The sequence below is a fragment of the Ptychodera flava genome, chromosome 3 (assembly GCF_041260155.1).
Source record: "Ptychodera flava strain L36383 chromosome 3, AS_Pfla_20210202, whole genome shotgun sequence".
Classification (NCBI taxonomy): Eukaryota; Metazoa; Hemichordata; class Enteropneusta; family Ptychoderidae; genus Ptychodera; species Ptychodera flava.
This window is the reverse complement of record NC_091930.1, coordinates 15299861-15312981: the sequence shown is the minus strand read 5'-3', so window position 1 is coordinate 15312981 and position 13121 is coordinate 15299861.

Below are 13121 nucleotides of genomic sequence, written 5' to 3'. Positions count from 1 at the left end.
AACTAACATGATTTGTTAAATCGTCAAGTCCTGCGTCTCTGTTACAGCCGTTGGCAGATAGACATCAAATTATATTCATCCGCTACTTTTGGTTCTTCGTTATTGCAAGACGTTGCATCTCGGAGTTTGAACAGCTCACTCGAAGCGGTTGCAAGTCCGTTTAGATGAAAGTAGAGTGATGACCATGAAATACAGGCATCGAAAAGTTTGTCCCGGAATCGTTGTCAATGTTATAATTGGGATCGTACTTGCTGCCTTCTTACATGAAACAGGTAGGTCAATCTTTGCAGAGTGTTGTTTTTCTCAAATGGTCATAAACGATTTCGGAGATACGTACTATCTGAAAACGAATTCGAATGTGACTTGAAACGGGGCCGATGCGTTTTCAACAGACAGTTAAAACCGACATATGTTGGAAGATCTTGTTACTGTAACTCATGAGACGACTTTCGACACAGTCTGTTATTACAAAAGCTAGTGAGGCAGGATGCTTGGAAAGTAGGTAACTGAAATCACTTACGAGGTTCTATGGTGGATATGCAGATTTCGTAAAGAAGTGTTACACTGCTACGAATAATCTTGATATGCTGTGTAACAGTGTTCATGGTTTCGACTCACGACGGTAATTTGGTGACATTAGATTTAGCAAAAAAATAAATAAAAAAATAAATGTGTGCGTTTCTTGTCACTCGACCAACTCTAAAATATACATGTAATCAGTAAAGTCTCTAAATTTTACCATGTACCAGCAAAATTCAAATGACGAATATTCCCGTCTACAACCGAATCTTATTTCGAGGGTACGTCGGCGGAGACACTAATTCTTTTTAATTGGCCTTGTTCGAAATTCGTTACTCTAGTCAATCTTCACGTGTGTACCACTGATTCATACTGGGTACCAGATACCATCGCTGGTCGTGTCAAGATCACTCAATTATTATTGCCATTCTCTGTTTGTTCACTGAGCAGGGTATATTATATATTTACCTTTAACAGTGCTAATTATCGGGCCGTTGTGATGTCTAATTCTTACAACGGTAACGGGGATAATTTGTTTCGTAAAAGCACGTTTAGTAATAAGTGAAATGCAATCGAAACTCCCAATTGGTCTACGAATTTATGTGTAAAGGGTAGCCAGCTACTGGAAGTGCGGTCTGAGTGAAATTAGTATAGCCATATTGTGCATCATGGTTTTGATTTTGAAGCCAGCTTAACGATATACACATTTCACTTTTTACCTGAAAGTAATAGGCGAAATATAATTATCATTTGAAACTGCAGAGAAGATATTTTGACTGGAATTTCAAACAGGATCAGGAAGGAAACTTAACTTTCGTGTAGGCTGACTGTCAATCTCTTATTGTATTTACCTTAAATATTGGAAACGATATCGCTGATAGAAGCGACAGGTGATGCAATTATGCGTCATAAAAAGACCGAAAAAAATGCAGATGTGGCAATTAGGTGCATCGTTCTTGATCTGCATACCAACGAATTGATACACGCCACACACTCAATGCTGCATAAAATAGGGATGAACGTCAAAAATAGGGATAAACATTTACACACATCCACAGTTCCTCGGCAGAAAGCTTACACAAAACACAAAGAAAGGGTAGAAACTGCAGTGCAAATGCAAATAATCATGTGTATCACTCCTATACGACATTTCTCCTCCTTATCAGTAAACTCTTTAAATTTTGCTGTGTATTATTGGTCTGGGCAAACGAAACAGGCAATATACCCTCCGACTAACGAACCCTAATATTCGGTGGTATGTTGCTGCAAACGCACCTTTTTGTTTGTACTTCGAAAGTTGTCATTCTTGTCAATCTTCATGTGAGAAACATGATAGTTGGTTACGTTTATCATCACTGAGCAATGGTTCTCTATGTGCTCCTTGGACAGCGTAATTTAACAATGTTGATTATCGGACCTTTTTTGATGTCTAATTCTTACACCAGTAATGGATAACTTGTTTCGTTAAAGCAGTTTATAAAATCAAAATGCTATCTTAACCCCCGATCGGCATATGAATTATGTGTAAAGGGCAGCGAGCAACTGGAACTGCGGTCAGATTCCAGCAAAAATTAGCATGTTCTTCAACTGAAAAACCAAGCTAAACGTTTATCTTACATCATAATTTGAATCCGCAGAAAAATAGGCTGAGTGGAAAGTTGTTATTGTCTCCAAACTTTAATGCTACGGCGGGTAATTTGTTTCCCAGCCAACAAGCACTCTCACTCCATCTGGTTTATGGCAGGGAAAAGTATGAGTTTACCTGAAAGAACTGTCTGTTGATAGAATTGCGTTAAATCAAAAATAATTTCCGTCTGTTTGGCTCGACTACGCTGACTGTACAGAGAATTGTATTGTGAAGACTCAGGCTAATTGGCAATGGTAATTTTCAAAGTATTATAATCCTGAATCATTATCATGAAAGCATAATCCTATGTGTTTTCAGCTCTCTTGACACAGTATACTGAGGAATTTTATTTCAAATGATGCCAGCCAAGATTGAACAATATAGCGAATGTTTAATTAACCTTGGTACGTGTGAGAGAGTCATCATCAACGATATGGATTAGGACGGTCAGTCTTCGCAGAGTACTGTTTCTCAAATGGTTATAAGTGTTACGTGCAGAGAAAACGAACAAAAGGGTGAACTCAGCAGTTAACGTTTAAACAAAATTTATTACGAAAATAAAACTAATTGCTAAGTCAGGGATAGAGTACAAGCTTTAAAAGTGTACAGACTACTTATCTCAGCTGGGACGGCAAAGCTCCAGTCTCAGAGTTGTAACAGTCAGTCGGATGAATGAACAGTCCTTTGGCTTGCAGGCTTGAAGCTGCACAAAGTCCACAGTATAAATCCAGCGTTGACAGTGAAGGTCTTGAAAAGTCTTGAGAATGACTACTGCTGGAGTTTAGTAACACACAAGAGACACGATCCCAAAGTCTGACTGGAAGCTGTGCACGTCCCTTTTATAAAGGCATGTAAGAACAATCTAGAACTTTTATTGACATGCTAATTACTGTTCTAAAATTATCTCCCTTACACAACTAATCAACTTTCCAGAACATTCCAAACATGACTAATTGAATTCAAGGTTGTGAGGTCATTAAGGGCAGTGACCTTGGGAATGTTCTAGACTAATTGAACTCAGGTCATGATGAGTGTGGGGGGAATGACCTACATAACACACCCCCTCTTCAAAAAAAGAAAATTTTTCAAAGAAAAATCTTTCTTTTACAAATGTAATCTTGAAAAGGAGTAAAGTACTCAAATTTTGTTTTACTCTAAAGTAAAATTTCTTGAAAGTGAACAACAATAAAATTTCTTGAAAGTGAACAACAATAATTTCTAAATACGAGAGAGACAGTCTGCAATTAAATTGTCTCTGCCTTTGATATGTCTAATGTCAAGATTAAACTCCTGTAACATTAAACTCCATCTTAGCAATCTCTGATTTTTGCCTTTAAATTTCTGCAGAAAAACAAGAGGGTTGTGATCAATATAAACCACTATTGGCTGATTTGAAGAAGTAACATAAACTTCAAAATGCTGTAAAGCTAATATCAAAGATAAACACTCTTTTTCAATTGTAGAGTAGTTTCTCTGGGATTTGTTAAATTTGTGTGAAAAGTAGCAAACAGGATGTCCCATGACTATCTTCTTGCAATTTGTTGTTGGAAAACTTGAAATGGCACTGAATTTGGCATAAAGTATGCACGGCAAAGTCCGGTTATTTTACTGAGCTCGATAAAGTCATTGTTCGGCAAATACTTGGCTTCCTCCTGGAGATATTCCGCTTTCGCAGGATTCAGTCCGTCTGGATGTTGTTCCACTGGATTACTGTCGCAGACATCTTCGTTGTGGTAGATGATGTTTGTCCTCGTTGGAACATCTTGAAACAGGTGTTTATATTCATGGAGCAGTTCTTTCACCTGTTGTTGTTGTTCTGGCTGGAGGTGTGCCAACTTTGTAGACTCCAGCTTCTCCAGGATTTCTGAGTTCTGAAGCTTGACCGAGCCCAGCTTTGAGTTTAGAGTATTTTCACTCAAGTCAGTTTCAGTATCACTATCTTCATAATGGCCAGAACTGACGGTACTGACAGGCTGAGTTATAGTAGGATTATCCCTATCCAAATATGGCTTAAGCATATTTATGTGACATAGCTGTTTTTGTTTTCGCCTGTCAGGTGTTATTATGATGTAATTTAAATCACTCAATTTCTTATCAATTAGGTATGGCCCAAAGTAACGAGCATGGAGTGGTTTGCCAGGAATTGGAAGTAGAACAAGAACTTTTTGACCTGGTTCAAACTTCCGTTTTGAGGTGTTTTTATCGTATTTGGTTTTCATTGACTGCTGAGATGACTCAAGATTTTCTCTGGCTAATTCACATGCTTTAGAGAGTTTTGTACGAAAATCTGACACATATTGCAAAATATTCAGACAATCATCATCGTCTGATAGGAATTTCTCTTTAACGAGCTTAAGTGGGCCACGGACTGTATGTCCAAATACAAGCTCAAATGGGCTAAAACCAAGAGACTCTTGAATTGACTCTCTAACAGCAAAGAGCAGAAAATGAATTCTTCATCCCACTGCTTCTCTGTGTCAAAACAGTAGGTCCTAATCATGTTTTTCAAAGTTTGATGAAATCGCTCAAGAGCACCCTGACTTTCTGGATGATAGGCGGATGACCTATACTGTTTAATGCCTAGCTGATCCATTACTTGTTGAAAAATACCAGACATAAAGTTGGAGCCTTGATCGGACTGGACACATTTAGGGAGGCCAAATAAAGTGAAAAATTTGACTAAAGCTCTCACTATAGTCTTTGTCTTTATATTTCTCAGTGGTATGGCTTCTGGGAACCGAGTTGATGTACACATTATGTCAGCATGTACTCATTCTATCTTTTCCTGATCTTGTTTTTGGTAAGGGGCCCAACACAGTCTATTAGAATCCTACTAAATGGTTCTTGAAATGCAGGAATTGGCTGTAAAGGGGCCTTTGGAATGGTCTGATTCGGCTTTCCTACCATCTGACATGTGTGACAAGTTTTACAGAAATGTGTTACATCCTGCCTGAGATTAGGCCAATAAAAGTGACTGAGAATTTTATGATAAGTTTTCCTTACTCCCAAATGACCAGCCCAGGGCGTTTCATGGGCCAGGCGCAATATTTCAGCACGATAGGGCTTTGGAACCACAATTTGATGTTTTATAGCCCAGTCGTCATCAACCAAGACATCTGGAGGTCTCCATTTACGCATGAGAATACCAGACTTTGTATAATAAGAAACAGGGCTATCTGAAGTTTTATCTTCATCATCTACCCTGTCAAACAAAGACAAAATATCTGGGTCTTTGTGTTGTTCTGCAATGAGATTTGATCTAGAAAATGTCTGACTTTGGTCAGCAGAAGTTTTACTGGAAGTTGCAAATCCACGAGGGATAACGGAATGATCCGTGTCAAACACCTGACTGAGAAAGGTGTCATTTAAGTCAACATCTGTGACATTATTTTTGAGAGTATTTTGATTCTCAGAAGTTTTCTTTGACATGGCTCGAGTAATGGCACATGATGGGAAAAGGCCGGGAATGTCTTCCTCTATTGGCTCTGGATTTTGATCTAAACTAGGATTATCAGTCACAAGTGGATTAGTAATGACCTTGTCCCCAGCAAGGTCGTTTCCAAGAAGAAGGTGAATCCCTTCAAAGGCAAAAAAGGCCTAATACCTAAAGTCACAGGTCCAGAAACAAAGTCCGAAGACAAATAGACATTATGGAGAGGAACAGGAATAAAGTCATTGCAATCTACCCCCTTAATAAGAACTTTAGAACCTGAAAATGACTTTTCAGAAAACGGCAGGGTATCTGCCAACAAAAGAGACTGGGAAGCCCCGGTATCTCTTAAAATTTTGACAGGGGTAGCGGAAGAGAAATCACTAGAAAGTGATATAAAACCATCATGAATAAATGGTTCGAAAATACCCATAATGCTATCTTGTGAAGAATTGACCTTGACCTCATTAATTGGGGATAAGAGGGGTTTAACCTCAGAAAATGTGTTGCACACATTATTAGACTCTAATTGAGTTGATGAAGAAATAAAGCCGGTGGGCTTAGATCCACTTTGACCACTTTGACCTTCACGTTTTCTTTTCAATTTGAAACACTCTGACATTAAATGGCCGTCTTTCTTACAATAATTACAAGAAAGTGTACCAAACTGTTTTTCAGAAGGAGATTGAGACTTGGGATCTGATGATGTGGGAGTGTTACTTGAACTCTGTGAACTGTTGTCATTTGATTTTCTACTGTCCTTTGAAAAATTCTTGGATGAAAAGGAGGAGTTAAATTTACCTGCATTGTTTCTGTAGGAAAAGGACTGGGATGGTTTGCTGAGAAATGAAGATTTGTGGGTCAATGAATAATCATCGGCCAAACGTGCAGCAACCTCTAATGTATCTGCCTTTTGTTCATTGATAAACGTCTTGATGTCACTCCGAATGCACCTTTTAAATTCCTCAATCAAAACAAGCTGTCGTAATTTGTCATAATTCTGACTGACCTTTTCCGAAGAACACCAACGATCAAACAGTTGTTCTTTTGTTCGAGCAAATTCAACATAAGTTTGATCCTTCACCTTCTCACAATCCCTAAATTTCTGACGGTAAGCTTCAGGCACCAATTCATAGCCCTTGAGAATTAATTCCTTTACAGAATCATAATTTGAAGCCTGCTCTACTGACAACTGAATGTAAATTTCTCTGGCTTTACCCCAAAGCACTCTGCAAAAGCATAGACCAGGACTCCTTAGCCAGTAGCCATTCAGACTCTGAGCAATTTTCTCAAAATGAAGGAAATATTTATCAACATCCTTTTCTTGGAAAGGGGAACTAACCTGAAATGCTTAGTGATGTCAAACTTGTCTGAAGGGAAGAATTTTCCTGACTGTCCAAGCTCTAAACGTCTCATTTCTAACTGCAGTCGGTGTTCTGCTAATTCTCTTTCCTTTTCTTTTTCCTCTCTTTCTTTATCCCTTTGTCTTTCTTCCATTTGCAATTCTTTTTCTTTCATTTCCAATTCCCTCTCTTTCTGTCTTTCTTCCATTTCTAATCTTTCCTGCCTTTCTTTTTCTTTCTGTCTTTCTTCCATTTGCAATTCTTTTTCTTTCATTTGTAATTGCATTTGTATTTTTTCTTTTTCTAATGCCAATTTTTTAAGCTCCAAATCTGCCTGTATTTCTAATTTAATTTTTTGAGTTCGAAGGAAGACTCAGGCTCATAATCTTTTAAGGCAGACTCTTCAAAATGGCCAGAATTAACTAAATGTTTTGCAATCTTGAATTGAATTTCTCGCTTGCGCATAGATCTTTTGACATCTACTTTAAGGAAATTTGCCAGTGCTATGAGGTTGTCTTTTCTGAGGGAATTAAATGTGTCCTGATCAAGGTCATCCATAAATTCGTCTGGCTTAAATTCCGCCATGATTAAATTTCGCTGAGTTCACAGTATATAGTAGTTTTGAAAAGGCTGGCAAAATGTTGTCAAACGGCTCAAAATATTCGTATCCCGGACGAGCCCCCAATTTTGTTACGTGCAGAGAAAACGAACAAAAGGGTGAACTCAGCAGTTAACGTTTAAACAAAATTTATTACGAAAATAAAACTAATTGCTAAGTCAGGGATAGAGTACAAGCTTAAAAGTGTACAGACTACTTATCTCAGCTGGGACGGCAAAGCTCCAGTCTCAGAGTTGTAACAGTCAGTCGGATGAATGAACAGTCCTTTGGCTTGCAGGCTTGAAGCTGCACAAAGTCCACAGTATAAATCCAGCGTTGACAGTGAAGGTCTTGAAAAGTCTTGAGAATGACTACTGCTGGAGTTTAGTAACACACAAGAGACACGATCCCAAAAGTCTGACTGGAAGCTGTGCACGTCCCTTTTATAAAGGCATGTAAGAACAATCTAGAACTTTTATTGACATGCTAATTACTGTTCTAAAATTATCTCCCTTACACAACTAATCAACTTTCCAGAACATTCCAAACATGACTAATTGAATTCAAGGTTGTGAGGTCATTAAGGCAGTGACCTTGGGAATGTTCTAGACTAATTGAACTCAGGTCATGATGAGTGTGGGGGGAATGACCTACATAACATAAGATATTCCAAAGACAAGAATCTGAAGACGATTGCTACTTGAAACTACATATGTAGGAAGATCTTGTCACTCGTATAATGAATGTCGAGCAAGACGGAGCCTATAAGTACAAACACTTGAGAGGAAACGATTCAAGGAATGCAGATAACTGAACTAATTTAAGAGGTTCTGTTGTATATATTCAGATTTTGTGTGGTAATGTTACACCACTCAAGACAGAGATTTGATGGCTTGAGATTGTGTTTCTGGTAACTCACCCGAACCTATTAAAGGCCACTGAAGTAACAACAAACCAGTTTTTGATTTTCAAAAACGCCGAGAAAATTATCTAAATTACAGCGTTTTATGGGTCTCACAAAAAATAAATAAAAATATCTTTCCTTCGGCCTACTTACCCTAAGTTTTTGAGCACTTATTTTTGCCTGATTCGAAAGTTTTCACTCTTAGTCAACCATCGGTGTGAAACACGCTAGCAGGCTATCCTAACCCATTCTGCGCACCCGATATTATCCTACGCAATCGTTCAAGACCATCAAGTTGTTGTTGTGTTATAGTCACTCTCTATATGTTCCTTGGACCGGGTTAATTATTTATTTACCTTGAACTGTGCTAATTATTTCACATGGTTTTATGTCTTGGTCTTATATCGGTAAGATGGATTTTTGCTTCGTAAAAGCAATTTGCAAAATTAGTCGAACGCGATCGAAACGCCCGTTCGCCCTATGCAGAAAGAGCCAGATAGCCAGCTGCTTGAAGTGCGGTCAGTTTCTAGTAAAATTAGAATATAGATAATCCAATTTACAGGTACAAACAGTTTTCTTTTGTCAGCCTGAAGGTAATTTGTGAAACATGATTATCAATTTTAAATCGTAAAGAGAATATGTCAATTGGAATAAGAACCAAGATCAGGCAGTACAAGTAACTTTTACGTGTACGTAGACCACCTGTCAAATTCGTATTGTGCTCAATTTTTTTATGGTACACATTTTAATTAGTTGCCTAGCCAATAATTCATCTCAAATTGACTGGGTCATAGCTGCAACATATTAGCCTATTTGTTTGAGCGGATGATTGTCAGTTTTCATTAACGAGTTTGTTTTGAATAATTACATCTCTATCCTCCGTCTATTTGGGCCAACAACGCTGACTATACAGATCCTAGAAATGTATTGTTAGACTCAAGTGTATTGTTCCTATGTACTTTCAACCAATAGTGTGCTTCTGTCCATTGAATACCGTGTTCTTTATGCTCGTCTGTGAAAGTTTTTCCTTCATACCAGACACTAAAAGATCATTGCAATTAAATATCATGGCAATTCGGGAGATGCGTCCGCCATTGATTTGTTTCGCACTATCCAATGTAATGTAATGTAATGTAATGTAATGTAATGTAATGTAATGTAATGTAATGTAATGTAAATTTATTCAATGCAAGACCTCGCCTCATCGCACATTTTTACTGAGGACATACTATAACGAGATGGTCCGTGATTATCTAATTTAACAATAGCTATGTGCACTCGGAATATCCAAACTTACACCATGAAGGTGCTAGCTCCTTGAAAAAGATGGTAACTCTTCACATCTTTTAAATGCGTTTGACAATGTAAAGACAACTGAGAAATTACCTATTAATTTTTGTGACGAAAGAAGATTTACAAATTAAAGTTAAATGATATGGGAATGTGTGTAACCCTGATATCCTCGTAAAATGGACAGATCAATGCAAAATGATATTCATGTCAATAAGCTGAACATTTCTGACAGTTTCACAGTACATACTGGACTTGGTTCAAGTCTGCGATTTGTGAATATTTGAGTGGGGTGAACGCGATGATTTGTGTTCTGTTTTCATATGAAACGCGTGAGTGGGTTGAACGCTATACAGGGGAGTTTCTCCCGGAATCACAGACTTGGCTTTCTTGCACGATCTGCATTGCTATAAATTATTCATGAGGTGATGTTTGTATTTACTGATTCATAAGATGACATCATCGTATTTGGCATATTGGGAGGAGTTACCTCTCGATCCCGAAGAGATGTACATAAAACTCACATGGCGTTGTTGATAAAATGCTGAGTGCGATCACTCCAACCAAAGTCAGCATCTCAGTCAGCTATTCATCAGCGAAAACATAATTGGACCAGCCTTCCACTGCGCAAGTCATATCAACATTCTGGTCGCTGATGTAGCCTACACAGCTTTCAGTCTGTCTGTTCAGTCCTTTTTCGTTCAACTTCTAGGCTTCTAATTCCCTGACTTTACGAGAGACACACGAGAAACTATTACAAAAGATTTTTTTAGAAATTCACCGACTTGAACCAAGTTTAAGTACATACAGACTTTCTCATGGCCTGAAACTTTACAATGACTCCCTAGTTCAACATTTAATTTATATGTTGAGAAACGAAAATCGGCTGAAACTTTATTTTTGCTGTAAATAAAATAGTTTCAATATTTTTCGGGTTCGAATAATGATTTAAAAGTACAGTATACCCCTAATCTTGGGGAAATGTTCAAATTATAGTCACTGTGTCACTCCTGTTTACAACAATCTTTTATTCTATGCCTTGATTCATCAGAAGCCCTCTGGGGTCACCTATTTCTTGTCCAAGCCATACTATGCCAAAACCATATCTGAAAAGTAAGTCTTTAACAGAACTTACCCATGTAATTCTCCCTGCATCGTCAATTTTTTTTCAGGCAACAAATAACACCCTTTTGGATACCTATTATCGTCCATTACAAGAAGTAATGACCAATACGAAATACCTCTTTTGAAATAAAAACAACATAAAGGTAGTCTGCTACATTAACCTAGTTGTTCTTCTGAGTTTACACTGCTAGTTACTGCCATTAAAAATCTTCCAAATTTAAAATGATGCCTTTTAATAATTTGAGAATAGTCAAACCCCTTTATTTCACTACTGTAACATATGTAAGGAACAATAACAGCGTCAAATAGTTTGAACGCCTTTTTTTCAAATGAGAAAAGGGGATCTTCGTCATAATGTTGTTGGACAATCAAATCCTCAATGTTTCCAATGCGTGCGTTAAAATCCTTCGGCAAGAATTAAATGAAAGTCTAAAAAGCTAACGAAAATATGTTCAAGGTTACTTTCAAGCCGTAATTTTGTTCCCTTATGTTGTAGATTGATGAACCTTCAGGTAACACGTACACCATACCAATAGTAATATCAGGCATTGAATGTAGCATGTTTTTTTCAAAGACGAGGAAAACTGCATCATCCACTTACAAATTCTCTTTACAAACCGTGAAAGATTTGATCTGACAAAAATGCTAACCCTTCCTGACAATTTTACGGTTTGCGAGATTCGTCTTCGAGAAATAGAAAAGGTTGAGTAACCCGGTAAGAATGTATCAAAATCAGAACAGATGATGCAAAAGTTTCACATATACCAACAACATCGCATTTTGAAAGACATTCTTTGACTTCTTTATTTTGTTGATACTTTTTGAGGCTATTTGAGTTCCAGGAAACAATAGAAAATTTTGAGTTGACGCTCCGGATGGATAGCCAACATTGCGGTAAACACGCAGTGAGCCGGCCGTAACCCTACATCTTAGTGAGTTCTTGCTTTGTTTCATCGAACTTGAACTCCTCACCTTCAATGAGGAAAGTGTCGTTTATCAGTGTAGCTCTTTTGTGTTCATCTCCCGCTCTCTGCAGGAATGGAATAAGATATCTTCGTCTGGCCCGAACTGATGGTCGAAAGTCCTCCATGACTTTGTAATTTGAGTCTTTCAATAAGGCTCGACCGACTTTCAATACACGGCACCGTGTTTTATATGACTCGAAATTAACAATTATTCTTCGAGGATCGCCATTGGTGTTCTATAAGGCAGCCTAGGGGCTCTTTCGATACACAGAGTATTCTTTTTATCAGCATCTCCAATCTGCAAGTTTTCTTTTAAAAAGTGGCATACTTTTAATTCGCAGTCATCCCATGTTTCCTTTGTGTGTACATTTGTGTGTAAGGCATGTACCGACCACAAGTTGAGAAAGACATCCTAGAATTGGTTGCCTAAACATGTCAATTGCGGCTCGCCAGGTCTCAATACCCACACTCATACTTTCACTGTTCTTCACGAACATAACAAACAGAGAATACGGTGGTTTATCCCCAGTGAAAGAACTTTTTAGGGAGTACGACTTTTCCGAGTGACTATACCCGACAGGGTCACGTGATCACTCAATAATCCAATATAGTTGCCAGGCGACCATTTTCTTTAAACTGGTCGTGCCGAGAAATATGATAGGATTTCTTTTAAAGTTGGTGGAAGGTGATACCACCACATCAAAATGGGTTTATTATCTTTTTCCCTGATGCTACTCACATTGCTTCACTCAATGTACACACATCGCGATGACTTCATCGGGATTCTCTTGATCTAGTTCCACTATAACATGAGGATACTTTGTCATTGTAAAAGTTGTGTTTCATAGAATTTGATAGCTGAAACAGGAAAGGCATGTTCAAAGAAATTGCTTAACCCATTCCCCATAAACGAAAGTGTTGCCACTGCTTTGCAGACCCAATGCCAATGGTCTGCAAGCAGTGGTCCATCGATCGATAAGCTTAGTATCCTCGCAGTTCCGTTCGCCCGGCTGAATGCGGACGTCACACCTGTTGATCAACCGGAAAGCTACTCGTAAACGGACAATCTAAGAAAGACGATATATTTTCTTCATTACATAAAATACTATTGACATGAATCAAACATGCATCGTTTGGCTAACAAACACATCGGTTTTAAGCTGTAGCTTTAAGTCTTATCGAAAGTAGACGAAGAGATACTTTCCGCCAAGTGACAATGATTTCGACGTGCTGTTTGTATGTCACTGAAAACATCAAAGTCTGTATCTGGTAAACGTTGACAATCGGGATCGGGACTTGACACAAGCAGATTCCGGTTGA